At 40.3% G+C, this 11,256-nt stretch overlaps 1 long non-coding RNA gene across 1 annotated transcript in view; it reads right to left on the bottom strand.

The window, feature by feature from the left end:
• Positions 1-448: 448 nt before the first annotated feature.
• The window catches only part of LOC140604824 (uncharacterized), a 26,074-nt gene continuing 15,266 nt past the window's right edge, over positions 449-11,256 (bottom strand). The window contains exon 3 of the long non-coding RNA XR_012007652.1: positions 449-706. This is a non-coding gene — a long non-coding RNA (uncharacterized lncRNA). The remainder of the gene's footprint in view (positions 707-11,256) is intronic.

Raw genomic sequence — 11,256 nt, 5'->3', positions numbered from 1 at the left:
AAGAGCCTAGATGCTCCTTTGCTGCCACTGCTAGTTGACACAGGTAGGAGCTCTGAGCTTTGTTTCAAGACTATAACATGCCAAATCTACACCACAAGCCTCTACCCCACAAATTTGTCACCAGCTACCTCTGAATGGCAGAGGTACACCCAAGAGTGTGATAGTCTGTGGCCTGAAAAGGTAAGGCATTCCCTTCTCTTATGTGACCTAACTTCTGCCCTGAAATCCAGGAAAGCCAACAGTACCCTATTTACAAAGAATAAGATGGACCATATCTCAAAACTTTCATTTGACCTCTGCATTGTGACAATATGATTGCCATTGTGGTGTCTTTCAAATTTGTTATTATCTGATGCCCACGTCTTTCCTATAAGGTAAGTACTATTAGAAAGCATGCCATTTTTAAAAAGAGGATAGGATACAGCCTATATTTATCCAAAGGCTGACACATTTTCCCAATTCCTTTATTTCAATTGTCATAAAATTAGGAGTATCAGAATCAAAAAGGTCTTCAGACCCAGGGCATCTGGGTGGCTCAGTTGGTTAAGTGTCTGCCTTATGCTCAGGTCGTGATCTTGGGGTCCTGAGATGGAGCCCGGCAACAAGCTCCCAGTTGAGCTCCCAGTCTGCTTCTTCTTCGCCCTCTGTACCGTCTTCACCCCCACTCATGTTCTTTCCTTCTCTCTCTCTCTCAAATAGACAAAATCTTAAAAAAAAAAAAAAAAAAAAAAGGTTTCAGACCCATATTCATGGAGCAGAAAATAGCTATGGAAGTAAACTAATACCACTCTAACTACATTTTACAGCATAGGAAATGAGGTCCAAATTGTTAGAATGCTTTCTACATAACCGGAGAGCTGGAAAGATGTAAGGCAGTTTCCAGTTGCTATCTGACCCATTGCTGTTTCTACCACCCCACCAACTATCAATCTGTAGCAGATACTGGCTTGTACTCTATCTTCAGTCTTCATACCATTCGCATGTGGGTGACTGGAATGAGTTTGGCTTGTGCGATGTACAGCAGGTAGGGAGCAGTCTTGGATTTTTCTGATGGGTGGTCAAAAGGACTAAGAAAAGTTGTGAACTTATAAAGATTTTTTAAAAGGAGCTTTGAAAAACATAAAATATCTATACAAATGATGTTATTTTTTCACCCATGGGAAATTCAAGTGTCCAATAGAACTTTCCAAGACATAAGACCTTGAAAACTCCAATTTGAAACATCCCCATGTATACTTCACAACTGTAACTGGTCCCCAGGCCCTCTTTCAATTTGAAAACCAAGGATTAGTACTGGAAAAATCCTTTCCTGCCATGTCCTTTTCTGTCTTTTATGGTTGGGCAACTGGGCTTTCATTTCTAGCAAATTGGGGAGAGACCCAAACACTCCCTCAGTGGGAACAAAAGCAGCTAAAGGACAAATAATGAAACTGCCTTTCACACTACAAGCTTCACATTTCACTTTTCTTTCCCCTTTCTCCAAGTTTTGCTTCATTGGGGAAGAAAACCTATTTTTAAAAGCACCAAACCCCCTTTCTGTCAGGGAGCTTGGCAAGATTGATAAATAAGGGGAGTCATCTTAATGGGGGTGCTGTCAGCAAACTCCTTCTTTGAAACAAATAAATGTGAGAAATGAGAACATTCAAGAGGTCCCTGTGCTCTGTAAGAGAAAAGAAGATTCATTTCCACAGCAATACCAGCCTGGACTTGGCCCAAAGGAACCTCCCTCATTATTGAAAAGGCTTGCTAATTAGCATATCAGCACTAATCCGGTCCCTTCCTCCATATGCCACAGAAATGACTTTGACAAGTTCTGGGCTGTCCCTGTCTTTACACCATTCTCAGTCTTCCTATCTGTTTTCTGGTGGGCTCCAGGTGTTGCTGTCTGCTTCAACACATGTCTGGTTACCATAGATTTTCTGGGTTTAAGTACGAATCAGACTGCTCTCGTTTATCTCCATGAAGACAGTGCCATTTGTCAAGTTCAAAAATGCCCATTGGTGTAAAGGATTTAGGGAGAGCAGAGGATTAAGTGAGGAACAAGAGACTGGTGTGGCAGATGAGCCTTTGAAGAAAACCAGTTTGATCAATCAACTGCTAGACAATACTGGTGCCCGTCTCCACCTCTAACAAAATCGTGCAGAGGCTGCTTCATGCAGCTTTTTCCACACAGAGTGGGCAGGCCACTCAGTCTCCTCAGATAAAAGCAGTAGACTGGTCCATTCAATTGCAAAGAGGAACATTTCCACTTACTTCCTAACTGAGTGCCCTACGCTCTCAGCCTGATTAGAAAGAATCAGATCCCTGGCTCCAGTTTGAGAGTAATCTGGTAAGACTGGGGTCTTAGCTCCATGGGGGTGCCATGCTTTACCACTGAATGCTCCAGAATCTCCTGCACATGTGAGACTTTCTCAGTGACTCAGTGGCTTGCCTTTATATTGTTGTAGTTATTTCCAGGAAAGTCTGCATCATAACCCTTAAGGAGATTTCAAGTTGCTTTTAGTCTGTGTGGGAGAATTTCATTAAATGTTCATCAAACTTGTTTCTTTTTTTCTGCAGGCTCACAGTTAAACTACAGTTCCAAACCTCCCTTGAAATTAAGAGAGGTCATGTGACAGAACTGTGGCCAAAGAAATACAGGCAGAAGTGCTTCTTGCCACATCCAAGCCCGGCTCACAACAGATCCCATGCAATACCCCCTTGCTTCTGTTTTCCCTTGCCTGGTAACTGATGAAAAAAAGAAAAAAGAAAAAATCCCAATGACTTCAAGACCCCAGGAGTTATGAAGAGGTCCCAGAAAGAAACTTGGATCTACGAATGTGCAGAGCTTCTCCACGAACTTATACTGGGCCAGGACAGTGGTACAAAACAAACCCTTCTGAAATTAATCCATTGAGATTTGAGAGTCACTTGTCATATACTTAGGCGGCCCTGCTGAGCACAAACAGGTGAGTGAAATATCTGTTAGTGGCACTACGTTAACACTACACTGTCATTAGCTTGAAGCAGGCCAAACCTTAAGTCACTTTTATATCCCCAGCCTCTAATAGAAAGTATATCATAGAACTATTTGGAGAGGATGAGAGGGGACAGGAGAACAAGGAAACATCTATAAAATATGGTAACATATGTTATTATATGCCATATGGCAAAATTAGATTAGCTCTATAGTCGAGGTAAAATGTGCAGTGAATAAAGAATATAGAACAATTGTTTATGACAGAGAATCTAAAAAAGCCTTCATAGAGGAAGTACAAAAGATAAGTAGGCTTTCTACAATTAGAGAAGTGGAAAGGGTTTTGGAGGAAGAAGAAACTGCTAGTTAAATAATATCATCTGGAATTCTGTGGCTGTTCTAAGAATGGCAAATGGTCAGCTGGAGGAACAAAACATCTTTCAAAGAAATAGCATAAACTTTACCAGAGTTTTAGAAAAATCAACCGCAGCAATAATACAAAAACAATGGATTTGAGCAGCCAAAGATTGGAGTAAGAAATCTGCTAAGAGGACACTGTAATTGTAAGTGGTGTAGGGTCCTCCCAGAGACACAAGGAACTCCATGTGGCCTCAGTTATAAGAAATTAAGTAAAGACATTTGGATTAGCCACTGAGTTGGCACTGGGCACAATAAAACCACCATGCAAATGTAGATAAAACTTAGCTGTGGTTGGAGAAATTTTAAACCTGAATCATGACTATATAGTTCAACTCATCATGAAGGATTTTCACTATACATTCCTAGCACAGAGAATCTTTGACTTTCTATTAGCATTAACATTAGCTCCTGTGGGTACCAGCTGTGAGCTACCAATGAGGAGTACACAAGACCCAGTTATCTACCATAGCATTAGTAAATGAAGCAAATTAATGGAAGAATTCAGCTAGATCAGGGTAATGCAATCCTCTAAGACAGTCTCTGACTTCAAAGCTTCCCAGAACTTCTTACAGCAATACTTCTCAGTTGGTGATTCTTGGACCCCCTGAATCTAAATCACCTGAAGTACCAAAAAGATATTCTCACTGTGACCTACTGAATTGTCATCACAGTAGGCAAGACTTAAGAATTTGTATTTTAAACCACAGCCTCCCCTTCTCCCACCTGGTGACCCTTGATCACATTAGAGAAACCATTGGCTTATAAAATAATTCATGCTTTTCACTATGGTCCATACAAACTCCTTCATAAACTTGCACCAGCTACCTTCTATCCCTCCTCATCCTCTCCTTCTGGTCCCACGTTCTAGCTTACAGAATGAATAACCATTTTGGAACATGCTAGGCTTTCCCCCAACCTCAAAACCCAATGAATATTGTTTCCTTTGTCTAGACAGCTTCCTAATCATTTGGCAAGATCTCATTTATTTCCATAAATGGTAGATACTCTATTACTCTTTGAAAAACATTTAGAAATCAGTACCTAACGTTTTAACTGGATGTTTGCTGCAAGCTTATGGTGATGCCTTAGTAAACTCCATATGCAAGGTATGAAAAGAGAATGGCTGAATTAGGCCTGGGTTCTCCATAGTCAAGCTGACTCAACTGTGTAACAGCAGTCTCAACTCTAGAAAGTCCTCTCCACTGGGTAGAAGTAGATGGGGTCAATAGCATAAGATAGGCGCTCGTCAGATGTTTGAATGAAAGATTAGAATAATTGTCTTGATTCCCCCCCCATTTCATTGTGGCTAATTTAAACACTTTTTATGCTTTTCAAAGTATGGCTAAGTCAGTTAAAAGCCTAAACTGTTTAAACATTCTGAATACTAAATAATGGATTGAGATTTTTCACTCTTCAACTGGGTAGGTTTGCTACACAGAGCCATGATCTAATATAGAACACAAAACTGGCCTTTTGTCTTTGCTGACCAGCCAATGCAGGTGCTGTTCAGATCTATGGATGATTCCAAATAGGCCTGGATTATTTATACAGGTGGAACTTAGCCCACTGTGCCTGTAGCAAGCAGGTGAGACCATGGGGCAAACACCACGTGCACCTGTCTCCGTGGTTATGCCACAGCAATGAGCCAGCCAAATATGAAGAGGCCAAGAGTTAAGGAACGCTGCCCTTTCTCAGAGGATGCTCTCCTAGGGCAATTTGCTATAGCCCACAGCCTGCTGCTGGCATCACTGGATTTTTTTTAGACATAATTGCAAAATAGAAAAATGTGTATTTGCTACACTTCCTTTATTCTTCCCTCTGGCCATGGCTCTCACAATGACCACAGACTATACACCAAGCTTTGCTTTTACTTAACCCTACTCCATATCCAAAATTACTTTTGACTTTTGCTCATTAGTGAAAAACATGTATCCCTTCAAATACTTAGATGTTAGGAGACAACCTGATTAGGATATTGGTTAAGACTTTCCCACACATTGTCCTCTCTAGCCCCATTGTTTCCCTCTTGCACATAAAGGTCATTCTAGCTCCTCCTATCTCAGCTTAAATGTCAGCTTCTCTCATTGAATCTTCCCTCTTATCCCACCTAAGGATGTGGCACTCTTCTCCATCCTCCATCAGGTCACCCTGTTTATTTCATACCACACCTACCATTGTTCAATTGTTTATTTACTTGTTTATTGCTCATCTCTTTTAGCATATGGTAAGCTCCATGAGAAAAGGAATTATGTACTATTTACTGCTGTGTTCACAGCTGCTTGTGTAAGTGCTTGGCACATAGAAGGCACCTAGTAAATATTTGTTGAATGAATGGATGATTGGCATAGCCATCTCAAGAAGGACTTACTTTTTTTTTTTTTTTTAGGACTTACATTTTTAGAACAGTAACTCCTTAACAACTCAGATCAAGTAATGGTTAATGAGCAAAAACAAGTGTTTCCTTTTACACCTTCCCTTTTGCTATTGTACCTATCTTTGAGTTCACATTGTTCGTGGCCGTGGATCTGTGTTACACACACACACATACAGAGTCAATGTGAGTTGTGTTACCTAACACTCTAGAACAAAGTTTATAAGTGAGGCAGAGGTTATTTCTGTTCAGTGGGCAGTTGGGTTATGCCACAGCTGATCTTTCATTCCCTTTTTCTTTCTCCCTGCTACTGATTGTCTGGAACAGATTAATCATGGAGTGATCCAAATGGATTGCAGAGCTGGATGAAATGTCTCATTTAGCCCATGTGCACATTGCATAAGTGTGCATACAGGCAAAAGAGTATGAAAAAAAAATCCCCCTTAAATCCTCAGTTCTCTGCCTATTAATGTTGACTATCATTCAACCCTGATAATATAGAAGTAAAATATTAATGCACCTACTTAACACTAATGTCCATAATGATAATGAACGCCTTTGTAGCCAACGTAGTGCCTGGAGAACAGAATGTTATAAACATAATTTCTTAGTTTTGTTTTATGATAATTGGTAGTGGTTGGCATTAAATCATAACTACCCAGCTTCAAGACAGCATTGAAAAGCACCAACCCTCAAGGAGAATTGTCCTAAGGGTAAATATATGCTGGAGTCACATGATGAAAAACCTACTAAATAAGACAAACTTGCTTTTCCCACTTCTCCGCATATAAACACACACAGTTCAGGAAACAGACTACAAAGCATGTTAATGGAAAATCAAGCCTAACATGGCAAATCCCAGAGCTACCTACCATCTTCTCCACAGCTAGAAATCATCACACTATGCAAAGAATAAACCACCACAACCCACAGACAGGTGAAGAGTCTATCTGAAGCAGCAGCCAAAACAATAGAGAGAAAAAAGGGGAAGAACAGGGAACAGTGGCTACCTTCCTCTCCAATGAATAAAAATAAGATTCTTAAAGATGCAGATCAGGGGGACACCTGGGTGGTGCAGTTGGTTGAGCATCCAACTCTTGGTTTCAGCTCAGGTCTGATCTCAGGGTCGTGAGATTGAGCCCCATGTTGGGTTCTGTACTCAGCAGAGTCTACTTGAGATCCTCTCTCCCTCTCCTTCTGCCCCTCCCACTTGCACATTCTCTCTCTCTAATAAATAAAATAAATCTTAAAAAACAAAAAAGATAGGGGTCAGAAAAAGAGAGCTGCTTCCACCAACCTAAAAGAGACCACTCGTAGCACTTCTCCAGGCCAATCCCAGCAAAGCCCATGTAGCTCTGCTCAGTGCCCTCTCAGGGTCAGCAGGATTTCAGCACTGACCTGCGTCAGAGGTTGGCACTCAATCGACAACGAGCAGTGATCCTGGAAGTGTACTCTCCAGAGCAGCAGCAGTGGCAGCAGCAGAGAACTTATGTGAAATGCAGTTTCTCAGTCCCCTAACCCAGACTTACTGAATCAGAAACTCTAATCAGCAAGCTGTTTCAACAAGGCCACCAGGTGATTCTACATGTGCTCAAATGGGAGAAGCACTGCTCCGGGCAATGGCAGAGTGGTATGTAACTCCGAGATCCAGGTTAGCCCCTCCACATTTCAAATGGCCCTCATTAGGGACTGAATTGTATCCCCCTTAATCCATATGTCGAAGCCCTGACACTCGGTACCTCAGAATATATCTATATTTTCAGATAAAGCCTTTAAAGAGGTAGAGGTCCTTAGAGCCAACTCTAGTCTAATATGACTGATGTTCTTAGAAAAGGAGATTAGGGTACAGGGTTCACCAGGCTTGTGCACACACAGAAAAGGCACCAGGAGAAAGCAGTCATCTTCAAGCCAAGGAGAGAGGCTTCAGGAGAAACCACAGCTACCAACATCTTGATCTTGGACTTTCAGCCTCCAAATTTATGAGAAAATAAATTGTGGATGTTTATATTCCCTGATCTGTGGGGTTTTTTTTTACAGTAGCCTAGACAAACTGATACAGCCCTCTCCTCATATTCTCCCCCTTCAGCAGAGACCCCATCTCACAGGGAGTTCTCACGGGTTTCGCTCAGATTTTCTGTCACTGTGTTTAGCAAGTTATGTGACAACAACTTTATTTCACCCCAAAGTTCATAGCAGCAGTGTCCACAATAACCAAACTGGAAGGAACCACAATGTCCTTCAATGGATGAATGGATAAAGACGATGTGGTATAAAATATACAATGGAATATTACTCAGCCATCAGAAGGGATGTTTAATTACCATTTGCATTGATGTGGATGGAACTGGAGGCTATTATGCTGAGCGAAATAGTCAATTTTGTCTTTTGACAATTATCGTACAGTTTCATTCATATGTGGAATATAAGAAATAGTAAAAGGTACCATAAGAGAAGGAGGGGAAAATGAGTGGGGAAACATTAGAAAGGAGGACAAACCATGAGAGACTCCTAACTCTGGGAAACAAGCAAAGTGTTGCAGAAGGGGAGGAGAGTTGGGGGGATACAGTCACTGAGTGATGGGCACTAAGGAGGGCACTGGATGGAGTGAGCACTGGGCGTTACATTATATGTTGGCAAATTGAATCTAAATTTTTAAAAAAACAACACTTTATTTCAGCTCTATCTGGCTTACAAGACTGTCTCATCCATATTCAATTCCCCAATGCTCAGTGCTCACCAGCTCAGTGTAACCACTCAATTAATGCAACAAAGAATGATAGTGGCTTGGAGAATTACTAAGGAAGGCTTCATGGTCTACCATGGATCCTAATATACACAGCAGGGCATTCCGTGACAGCAAATTTCTAGAAATGCAGAATACCTCTGAGATTGAGAGGTCAGTGCTATATTTGCCTATGTTTGACCATATTAAAATGGCTGGGAGGATCAGCTGACCTAGACCACTGGATTAAGCAAGATAATTTTGCCAATGATTCAGTATCATTACCCACATAACTGACATTTACTGAGTGCACAGTTGATGAAAATATTCCATTTTTGGAAGAAAATAATTTACCTAAACCCAAGGAATACGATTTCTGAAAATACAAATTCCATGGATACAATAACTTATTTCCCACATTCCCCCTCCTTTCCCTTCTTCTCAGTCTGTCACTTCTCATCCTCCCTGTTCCCTTCCTTTCTTCCCAAGATGACTGTGCATTGGTCTGCCAGTTTCCCAGTTTTTGTCCTCTTGATCTATATAAAATAAAATAAATTTATGGTGATTTACTACAATCTGAAAAAGTTATTTTCTTTTTAAAGTAACAGAGGCAACTTTGTGATTCAACTGCCCAAGCTTGTTTCCATTCTCTTTACTTGTGAGAATGGAACAGCTGTTAGCAAGATGGAAGTAATGAGGTGACATACTAGAACAAAAATAATACAAAGCTAAGTGGGAAGAGCCTGCATTGTGCACTGGCTCTTTCACCAACTTATTTTCCTTACCTGTAAATGGCACAGTGGACATTTTTTTTAAGGAGGATTTTTTAAAGGTATTTTTTGTTGTTGTTGTTTTGTTTGTTTGTTTGTTTATCCTATTATCTTTCAATCAAGTGAGGAGCCTGGACAGCTCATGAGTAGTAGTGACAAAGAGGTGGGACAAAAGATGAGACTACGAACAATGAGGTGCTAGCTTGGTTCCTAATATCAAAGCCAGAAAAAGGGTGGGAAGCAGAAATCAATCAGGAGACATGATGATGGCTTTTAGTTATAAGTAAGGCACCATGATCTACTTACATATCCTCATCTATAGCTAGTGATCACCTACGCAGGTGAAAATCACATAACCAGGAGATATGTTCAAAGCAGAACTGTCACTGCCCATCAGATTCCCAGAAAAAGAAATCTAGAAGGAAATTTAACTGAATCAGGGATGCTCAACTGCCTCTACACTATCAGATGCATTTATTCTAAGTATTTCTGTACAATCATCAACTTCACATTTTTAGACTTATATAATCATTGGGTCTTATTCATTATGATTACCATCTTTGTACTTTTCTCTAGTAAGTGAAATTAGCATTCTCTTGTGAACTGTAAATGCTAAATTGCTAATAACCTCCCTGGGGTTTTCTTCACATGATGATGCCTTCAATGATTTCATCATAGCGTATTAAAATATCACAATTTACACTCCTAAGCATAATAATTTCCCTAAGGCTTGATCTAAAAATGGTAGTATATTTTTAAATAACTCAGTAAAATCTTGGATAAACACTTATAAGTAACCAGTCTCAGAGAAATAGCCTTCTTTTTTTTTTTGAAATGACATGATAAGCAGAAACTAATGATTCTTAAAGAATTCAAAATTGTGTAACAAAAAAAAAAAAAGATGTCTGAAGTCTCAGACAAAAAAAAGGGCAAGTTACAAAAATCATTTTGAAAGAACTGTTGTATGTTAATTATTGTCAGCAAGGGCCATAATGCATGAAATTTCACACTTTGTCAGACTAGTCTTGGATAGAAAGCACCATGGAATCTAATGTTTATTCCATTGGAAAAGTAAGAAAACAATTTGCAGTAAACCAATGGAAATAACTTCCCTTTTTCTCTACCATTTTATGGGCTCTGGGGAACCAAGATATACCGAAGGAGGTAGAGCGAACAAGAAAACAAATTATAGCACATGATCAGGGAATAGAGGGATGCTTATTTGCCTACAGTTTCAAAAACACAACTCTGCTGTGTTTGAAATCCCAGTGAGACCGAACTTCTAACTAAATTCTAGTTTAGGGGAAGAGAAAACTTTGGAAAAATCAAGTGTAAGCAATGTCAAAAGAATTCACATAAACCTAAAATTCCAAGAAGACTATGTAGCAAATTGTCTTTTTCATATTTTCAACTAAGGGGGTTAGGGTGTGTGTGTGTGTGTGTGTGTGTGTGTGTGTGTGTGTCCCTTTCTGGAAATAGGAGAATCATTAAGAATGAAATTGTGTGTTCATTCACAAATTCATCCATTCACTCATTCAGTTTATATTCATTTAGAGCCTGCTCTGTGCCAGGCACTATGCTGGGTATGAGAGATATAATGGTGGGCAAAATTGAAGCAAACTCTTCCCTGGGAGCACTTAAAATCTAAATGTACAGTGAAAGGATCACCCACTTACTCTAACTGCAAAGAAGGAGGCATTGCTTGGAGAACCTCTACTGATAATGCGACCTAATTAGGATGACAAGGGAGGTGAGCCCTTAGGAGAAATGCAGAAGTTGTCATCTCAAAGGAAAATAGTTTCCACCTAAATGAAAAGGGAAAAAGAGCATTTGAAGCTGGGAGCTACAAGGAGGAAGCAGGAGAGATGGTGAGCCGGGCTCACTGCCCCATCCTCCAGGGACCAGTGACCTCCATGACAGGAGGCCAATGAATGGAGAGAGAGACCTACAGTCTTGTAGGACTGAGCCCTTAATTAGCCTGTGGGATCTGCCACTATCTACTTGGAGATAGTGTCAG

The sequence above is a fragment of the Canis lupus genome, chromosome 15, assembly GCF_048164855.1.
Source record: "Canis lupus baileyi chromosome 15, mCanLup2.hap1, whole genome shotgun sequence".
Taxonomy (NCBI): domain Eukaryota; kingdom Metazoa; phylum Chordata; class Mammalia; order Carnivora; family Canidae; genus Canis; species Canis lupus.
The sequence above is the reverse complement of the archived record's forward strand: the minus strand, read 5'-3'. Positions and strand labels throughout refer to the sequence as shown.